This window comes from Triticum urartu, chromosome 7A (genome assembly GCF_056163025.1).
Source record: "Triticum urartu cultivar PI428250 chromosome 7A, HENAU_Tu73, whole genome shotgun sequence".
NCBI lineage: Eukaryota > Viridiplantae > Streptophyta > Magnoliopsida > Poales > Poaceae > Triticum > Triticum urartu.
Window position 1 is genome coordinate 380,726,771 of NC_141879.1, and position 9,860 is coordinate 380,736,630.

Here is a 9,860-nt window from a genome sequence, read left to right on the forward strand (position 1 = left end):
CCATCACTGGTAGCCATCTTCATCATCCCGGCGCTCTCCATGACGAGGAGGGAGTAGTTCACCCTCGGGGCTGAGGGTATGTACTAATAACTATGTGTTTGATCTCTTTCTCTCTCTCTCTCTCTCTAGTTCTTGATATGGCACGGTCTTGATGTGCCACGAGCTTTGCTATTATAGTTGGATCTTATGATGTTTCTCCCCCTCTATCTCTTGTAATGGATTGAGTTTTCCCTTTGAAGTTATCTTATCGGATTGAGTCTTTAAGGATTTGAGAACACTTGATGTATGTATTGCATGTGCTTATCTGTGGTGACAATGGGATATTCACGTGATCTACTTGATGTATGTTTTGGTGATCAACTTGCCGGTTCTGTGACCTTGTGAACTTATGCATAGGGGTTGGCACACGTTTTCGTCTTGACTCTTCGGTAGAAACTTTGGGGCACTCTTTGAAGTTCTTTGTGTTGGTTGAATAGATGAATCTGAGATTGTGTGATGCATATCGTATAATCATACCCGCGGATACTTGTGGTGACATTGGAGTATCTAGGTGATATTAGGGTTTTGGTTGATTTGTGTCTTAAGGTGTTATTTTACTATGAACTCTAGGGCTGTTTGTGACACTTATAGGAATAACCCAATGGATTGATAGAAAAGAATAACTTTGATGTGGTTTCGTACCCTACAATAATCTCTTCTTTTGTTCTCCGCTATTAGTGACTTTCGAGTGACTCTTTGTTACATGTTGAGGGATAGTTATATGATCTAATTATGTTATTATTGTTGAGAGAACTTGCACTAGTGAAAGTATGAACCCTAGGTCTTGTTTCGAAGCATTGCAATACCATTTGTGCTCACTTTTATCATTAGTTACCTTGCTGTTTTTATATTTTCAGATTACAAAAACCTATATCTACCATCCATATTGCACTTGTATCACCATCTCTTCACTGAACTAGTGCACCTATACAATTTACCATTGTATTGGGTGTGCTGGGGACACAAGAGACTCTTTGTTATTTGGTTGCTGGGTTGTTTGAGAGAGACCATCTTCATCCTACGCCTCCCACGGATTGATAAACCTTAGGTCATCCACTGGAGGGAAATTTGCTACTGTCCTACAAACCTCTGCACTTGGAGGCCCAATAACGTCTACAAGAAGAAGGTTGTGTAGTAGACATCACTGCATCGCCCTTTCCACTTCAAGGGAAAACCAACGCATGCTAAAGAGGTAGCAGCTGGCCCTAGGAGGGGCCGCGCCATGGCGAGAGTCCTACTTGGACTCATAGTCCAAGTAGGATTCGGTCCCCCCTTTCCTAGTCCAAGTAGGAGAAGAAGGGAAAGAGGAGAGAAGAGAAGGAAGGAGGGGGGGGGGGCGCCGCCCCCTCCCCTTGTCCAATTCGGACTGGGCAAGGGGGGGGGGCGACCTCTGGCCGGCCCTCTCTCTTTTCCATTAAGGACCATTGTGGCCCAATAACTTCCCTGGGGGTTCCGATAACCCCCGGTATTCTGAAATGACCCGAACCATTCTGGTGTCCGAATGTAGCCTTCCGATATATGTATCTTTATGTCTTGACCATTTCGAGACTCGGCAAGTCTGTGATCTCATCCGGGACTCCGAACAAACTTCGGTTCATCAAAACACATAACTCATAATACAAATCGTCATCAAACGTTAAGCGTGCGGACCCTATGAGTTCGAGAACTATGTAGACATGACCGAGACACATCTCCGTCAATAACCATTAGCGGAACCTGGATGCTCATATTGGCTCCTACATATTCTATGAAGATCTTTATCGATTAAACTGCACAACAACATACTTTGTTCCTTTTGTCATCGGTATGTTACTTGCCCGAGATTTGATCGTCGGTATCATCATACCTAGTTCAATATTGTTACAGGCAAGTCTCTTTACTCGCTCCGTAATGCATCATCTGTAACTAACTCATTAGTCACATTGCTTGTAAGGCTCATAGTGATGTGCATTACCGAGAGGGCCAGAGATACCTCTTCGATACTCGGAGTGACAAATCCTAATCTCGATCTATGCCAACTCAACAAACACCATCGGAGACACCTGTAGAGCATCTTTATAATCACCCAGTTATGTTGTGACGTTTGATAGCACAGAAGGTGTTCCTTCGGTATTCGGGAGTTTCATAATCTCATAGTCAGAGGAACATGTATAAGTCATGAAGAAAGCAATAGCAATAAAACTAAACGATCATTATGCTAAGCAAACAGATGGGTCTTGTCCATCACATCATTCTCTAATGATGTGATCTCGTTCATCAAATGACAACACGTGTCTATGGTTAGGAAACTTAACCATCTTTGATTAACGAGCTAGTCAAGTAGAGGCATACTAGGGACATTCTGTTTTTCTATGTATCCACACATATACTAAGTTTCCGGTTAATACGATTCTAGCATTAATAATAAACATTTATGATGATATAAGGAAATATAAATAACAACTTTATTATTGCTTCTAGGGCATATTTCCTTCAGTCTCCCACTTGCACTAGTGTCAATAATCTAGATTACATAGTAATGATTGTAACACCCATGGAGTCTTGGTGTTGATCATGTTTTGCTCATGAGAGAGGCTTAGTCAATGGGTCTGCAACATTCAGATCCGTATGTATCTTGCAAATCTCTATGTTTCCCTCCTTGACTTGATCGCGGATGAAATTTAAGCGTCTCTTGATGTGCTTGGTTCTCTTTTGAAATCTGGATTCCTTTGCCAAGGAAATTGCACCAGTATTGTCACAAAATATTTTCATTGGACCCGATGCACTAGGTATGACACCTAGATTGGATATGAACTCCTTCATCTAGACTCCTTCATTTGCTGCTTCCGAAGCAGCTATGTAATCCGCTTCACACGTAGATGCTGCCACGACGCTCTGCTTGGAACTGCACCAACTGATAGCTCCACCATTGAATATAAATGCGTATCCGGTTTGCGACTTAGAGTCATCCGGATCAGTGTCAAAGCTTGCATCAACGTAACTGTTTACGACGAGCTCTTTGTCATCACCTCCATAAATGAGAAACATATCGTTAGTCTTTTTAGGTATTTCAGGATGTTCTTGACCGCTGTCCAGTGATCCACTCCTGGATTACTTTGGTACCTCCCTGCTAAACTAATAGCAAGGCACACATCAGGTCTGGTACACAACATTGCATACATGATAGAACCTATGGCTGAAGCATAGGGAATGACTTTCATTTTCTCTCTATCTTCTGCAGTGGTCGGGCATTGAGTCTGACTCAACTTCACACCTTGTAACACAGGCAAAACCCTTTCTTTGCTTGATCCATTTTGAACTTCTTCAAAACTTTATCAAGGTATGTGCTTTGTGAAATTCCAATTAAGCGTCTTGATCTATCTCTATAGATCTTGGTGCCTAATATGTAAGCAGCTTCACCGAGGTCTTTCATTGAAAAATTCTTATTCAAGTATCCTTTTATGCTATTCAGAAATTCAGTGTCATTTTCGATTAACAATATGTCATCCACATATAATATCAGAAATGCTACAGAGCTCCCACTCACTTTCTTGTAAATACAGGCTTCTCCAAAAGTCTGTATAAAACCATATGCTTTGATCACACTATCAAAGCGTATATTCTATCTCCGAGAGGCTTGCACCAGTCCATAAATGGATCGCTGGAACTTGCACACTTTGTTAGCACCTTTTAGATCGACAAAACCTTCTGGTTGCATCATACACAACTCTTCTTTAAGATATCCATAGGAATGCAGTTTTGACATCCATTTGCCAAATTTCATAATCATAAAATGCGGCAATTGCTAACATGATTCGGACAGACTTAAGCATTGCTATGGGTGAGAAGGTCTCATCGTAGTCAACTCCTTGAACTTGTCGAAAATCTTTCGCAACAAGTCAAGCTTTGTAGATAGTAATATTACCGTCAGCGTCGGTCTTCTTCTTGAAGATCCATTTATTCTCTATGGCTTGTCGATCATCGGGCAAGTCAACCAAAGTCCACACTTTGTTCTCATACATGGATCCCATCTCAGATTTCATGGCCTCAAGCCATTTTGCGGAATCTGGGCTCATCATCGCTTCCTCATAGTTCGTAGGTTCGTCATGGTCAAGTAACATGACCTCCAGAATAAGATTACTGTACCACTCTGGTGCGGATCTTGCTCTAGTTGACCTACGAGGTTCGGTAGTAACTTGATCAGAAGTTTCATGATCATCATCATTAGCTTCCTCACTAATTGGTGTAGGAATCACTGGAAATGATTTCCGTGATGAACTACTTTCCAATAAGGGAGAAGGTACAGTTACCTCATCAAGTTCAACTTTCCTCCCACGCACTTCTTTCAAGAGAAACTCCTTCTCTAAAACGGATCCATTCTTAGCAACGAATATCTTGCCTTCGGATCTGTGATAGAAGGTGTACCCAAAAGTCTCCTTTGGGTATCCTATGAAGACATATTTCTCCGATTTGGGTTCGAGCTTATCATGTTGAAGCTTTTTCACATAAGCATCGCAGCCCCAAACTTTAAGAAACGACAACTCGGGTTTCTTGCCAAACCACATTTCATATGGTGTCATCTCAACGGATTTTGATGGTGCCCTATTTAACGTGAATGCAGCCGTCTCTAATGAATAACCCCAAAACAATAGCGGTAAATCAGTAAGAGACATCATAGATCGCATCATATTAATAAAGTGCGGTTACGATGTTCGTACACACCATTACGCTGTGGTGTTCCAGGTGGCGTGAGTTGCGAAACTATTCCGCATTGTTTCAAATGAAGACCAAACTCATAACTCAAATATTCACCTCCACGATCAGATCGTAGAAGCTTAATTTTCTTGTTACGATGATTTTCCACTTCACTCTGAAATTCTTTGAACTTTTCAAATGTTTCAGACTTATGTTTCATCTAGTAGATATACCCATATCTGCTCAAATAATCTATGAAGGTCAGAAAATAACGATATCCGGCGCGAGCATCAACACTCATCGAACTGCATACATCAGTATGTATTATTTCCAATAAGTCTTTTGCTTGCTCCATTGTTTCGGAGAATGGAGTCTTAGTCATCTTGCCCATGAGGCATGGTTCACAAGCATCAAGTGATTCCAAAAGCCCATCAACATGGAGTTTCTTCATGTGATTTACACCAATATGACCTAAACGGCAGTGCCACAAATAAGTTGCACTATCATTATTAAACTTATATCTGTTGGCTTCAATACTATGAATATGTGTATCACTACTATCGAGGTTCAATAAAAATAGACCACTCATCAAGGGTGCATGACCATAAAAGATATTACTCATATAAATAGAACAACCATTATTCTCTGATTTAAATGAATTACCGTCTCGCATCAAACAAGACCCAGGTATAATGTTCATGCTTAACGCTGGCACCAAATAATAATTATTCAGGTCTAATACTAATCCCGAAGGTAGATGTAGAGGTAGCGTGCCGACGACGATCACATCGACTTTGGAACCATTTCCCACGCGCATCGTCACCTCGTCCTTAGCCAATCTTTGTTTAATTTGTAGCCCCTGTTTCGAGTTGCAAAGATGAGCAACAGAACCAGTATCAAATACCCAGGCGCTACTACGAGCATTAGTAAGTTACACATCAATAATATGTATATCAAATATACCTTTCCCTTTGCCATCATTCTTATCCGCCAAATATTTGGGGTAGTTCCGCTTCTAGTGACTAGTCCCTTTGCAGTAGAAGCCCTCAGACTCAGGCTTAGGTCTAGACTTGGGCTTCTTCACTTGAGCAGCAACTTGCTTGCCGTTCTTCTTGAAGTTCCCCTTTTTCCCTTTGCCATTCTACTTGAAACTAGTAGTCTTTTTTACCATCAACACTTGATGCTCCTTCTTGATTTCTACCTCCGCAGCCTTTAGCATTGCGAAGAGCTCGGGAATTGTCTTATCCATCCTGTTGGGGATATGACTACTAGGTATGACCCGCCCAGGAGGGGCCGGGTCATCCCTATGGCGATTCATCTCAATGAAGCCCAAGGGCATATTAACAATGGCGGTTCATAGATAGGCTTAGTAGAGGGCCCAAACCTGAAGGTGGCTTAAGGCCCGCAGATATAAACCGCCATGTATGTAGACTTGTATTGTAAGGCATGTAAGAAAAGTCACCGAGCCGGATATGTTGTATAAGCCGGCCGGGACTCTGTAGACCGCAGGGCGTCGACCCGTGTATATAAGGGGACGACCCAGCGGCGGCTTAGGGAAAGAAAAACAACAGATCGAGAGCCGGGTCAAGCGTATTCGCTCCCTACTCATCGAAACCCTAGCAATACCACCTCCAACTGGATTAGGCTTTTACCTTCACCGTAAGGGGCCGAACCAGTATAAACTCCTCGTGTCCTTTGTCATGATTAACCCTTTTAAGCGAACCTCATCACGATGGCTCCATAACTAAGTCCTCACACTAGGACATCTTTCGTGACAATCCCACGACAGTTGGCGCCCACCATGGGGCTATCGCATGATGGTTTCAAGTTCTTAGAGGGCAACTTCGAAGGGATCAAGGGATGCGCCGTGGGCCGGATGACCAAGAGTCGTCGGGGCAAGCTCTACATCGACGATGCAGGCTGGGGCCCTGAGGCCGGCTCAATTGACTACGGGTACCGGGTCCCCTTCGGCGGAATTCACGTCTTCATTGGCAAGATCGGCGAACAGGGCCCTGAGTCGGACATCTGCACCGACATCATCGAGACGGCTCAGCGTGCGAGACCCGCCCGGGTTCGGCCTATCATGAATCATACCTTCGTGGGATTTATCCATGGAGCGGAACCCGAGGATAGATCGGCATCTGGTGGTGAGACCGTCGTTTACTCTGATGGCGAGTCATCCATTGGCGTAACCGAGTCATTGTATCAACTGCAAGATGGCCGGCTTGGGGGCTGTTCCGATGGCGATAGTATTCTGGACCCCTGTGAGCCGCCGAACCGGGTTGCAATCTTCATGGCCGGTACACAGCCCGTGCAGCACTCATCGACTGCAGCAGAGCTGATTTCTAGGTCAGCAGTGGCAGCGGATGCCGGGGCAGGAGGCCCTGAGCGCCCACCGGCTCAGGTCTTAACCGGCTTACTAGATAAGCTGACAGCACTGTTAACAGCGGTGGTTAACCCGGCGGATCAAGATCAGCATAATGCAGCGGTCGTGAAGTTGCGGGACAAGATAGCGCAGGTCAAGGAGGAGCTAAACGCAGAAAACATTAGGATGGCCGAGGAGCGGGCTGCTTTGGATGCTCAGGCACAACGGATTCAGTCACAGTCTTATAGGCTCATGCTAGATTAAAACACTTCAAATGAGGTCATGAGGAGGAGGCATCAGACTCGTCTGCCCTCGGTTTATGAGGCAAGAAATCTCTTTAACATGCCAGGAGCAGGAACCAGTAACCCGACAGTGGTAAACCGGGTCAAAGCAACCGAGGCGGGTACGCCGGTTCAGCCGCGCACGATGGAACCGCCTTGTCAGAACAATAACCTACTACAGCACGTACCGACGCCACCGGGTCATTATTCTAACCCTTTGGATAACATGATCGCTGCAGCGTCACGATTGGCAGCTATCCCGGTTGAAGGCGAGTTGCTGACGGTAGTTGAGACACGGAGGGCTAGAGGGCTTCTTCAGACAGCACTGACTCAGCAGTAGGCTTATTCTAGCAGTCGTGACAGGGTTCATTCCACCCCTCTCCCGAGCCGGAGTTACAACAGACATATTGATGAGCCGGCTGTGTCAAGCAGTGGACGGAACCATAACCCACCTCATGGACATAACTTGGCGGGCAGTGGCGCTGATGCTCAGAATGTAGTGGATCAAGGTAGAGCACGTCGAGAGGTCGAGCTGGCGGCACAGTATGCGGCCCGCCAACCTACTCCAGTTCGTCCCACCATTTTTGTGGAGCCAGGTGTAACCTTCAGGAATTTGGGTGTGCCATGTTTACTGCCGGCTCTACGTAATGAGCGGCTGCCCAAGGATTTCAAGGGTCCTCGCAAGGTGCCTAACTATACAGCTGATTTACCTCCTGAGGCGTGGATTGAGAGTTATGAGGTGGCCATGGAATTGCTAGATGTTAGTGATGCGGCGTGTGCTAAATATTTCCCCCTGATGTTGGAAGGAACGGCCCGCACTTGGTTGAAGGGGCTCCCTGCCAATTCCATCGGGTCATGGGCCGAGTTAAAAGCCCGGTTCATCCAGAACTTCAAGGATACATGTAAGCAACCCATGACAATTGTGGATTTAGCTTCCTATGTCCAAGAAGAAGGTGAGTCGACAACCCATTGGGTGCGCCGGGTCTCAACAATCCTGCACTCGTCGGATCGCATCAATGCCGACTCAGCAGTGTTGATGTTGGAGAACAATTGCCGCTTCACGCCCCTAAAGCAGAAATTAGGGCGGCTCAAACGCCATTGCAATGACATGGGAACACTAATGGCGGCTCTGGTTAAGTATGCCGACTCTGATAGTACCAAGGACCCCGAGTTTGATGACGAAAAGCCGGGAAAGGGAAAGAAGAGCAGCAACACCAAGGGGCAGTAGCATAACCCGGCGAACCAGGGAGGCAACGGTAAGCGCAAAGCTGATAATAGTTTTGACTTTGTGGCTAACACCAATGCGCAGAACAATGGTCAGCATCGTAAGGGTAAACCGCCCCCACGGGCCGGAGTATCCGGCTTTAATCTTGAACAGATGCTAAATCAGCCCTGCCCAAGACATGGTACGCGAGAAAGACTGTCCGGGCACCTCTGGAAGGATTGTTACATTACGAAGGAGTACAAGAATTCCAATCTTTTTCAAGACATTCATGGGTCAGGTGGCGGTTCAGGATCCAGCTCTCACGGACCGGGTTATGGCAGTGGCGGCTCTAACTCTGGATTCCAAGGAAATCAAGGTAATCACGGCAACCAGGGTGGTTACAATCAGCAGAGTAGTCAGGGGAGTCAATAGCAGCAATAGTCTGGTTATCAGAGCAACCCGAAGCAGTTGAATAGTGGACAATATCATGTCTTAACCACTAGCTTATGTAAGCGTGACCAGAAGCTTCATAAGAGGGCAGTCAATGCTGTTGAGCTGGCGGTTCCCCGTTACTTGCACTGGTCTGAGCAGCCCATCGTGTGGAGTTGGGAAGATCACCCGCCCCGGGTTGATAATCCGGGTCACTTGGCTTTGGTGGTTGCACCTCAGGTTGGAGGGTATAAGTTTACCAAGGTACTCATGGACAGAGGGAGCAACATCAATATCCTTTATTATGAAACTTTCCGTCGCATGGGGTTGACTGATAAAAATCTTAAGCCGTCAAACACTGTTTTCCATGGCGTGGTGCCTGGTAAGTCGGCGTACCTAGTTGCTAAGATAGCCTAGGAAGTTGCTTTTGGAGATGGTCATGACTCTAGGTCAGAGACATTGACCTTTGAAGTAGTCAAGATTCACAGCCTGTATCACGCTCTGTTTGGACGGCCGGCTTATGCCAAGTTCATGGCACGACCTTGTTATGTTTATCTGCAGCTCAAGATGCTGGGTTATAAGGGGACCATTACAGTGCATGGGAGCCGTAAGATAGCTCTGGAATGCGAAGAAGGTGATGCGGCTTATGCTGAGTCGGTTTGTCCAACGGAGGAGTTAAAATTCTATAAGGACAATGTTGATCCGGCAGATATGACATCTTTGAAGCATGATCCGGTCTTCAAGTTCAAATCAGCAGATGATACCAAGATGGTTGATTTTGTTCTCGGCGATTCGTCCAAGCAGTTTAGTATCAATGCCAATCTGGATCCGAAATAGGAAAGCGCGCTCATCGAGTTCATCCGTGAGA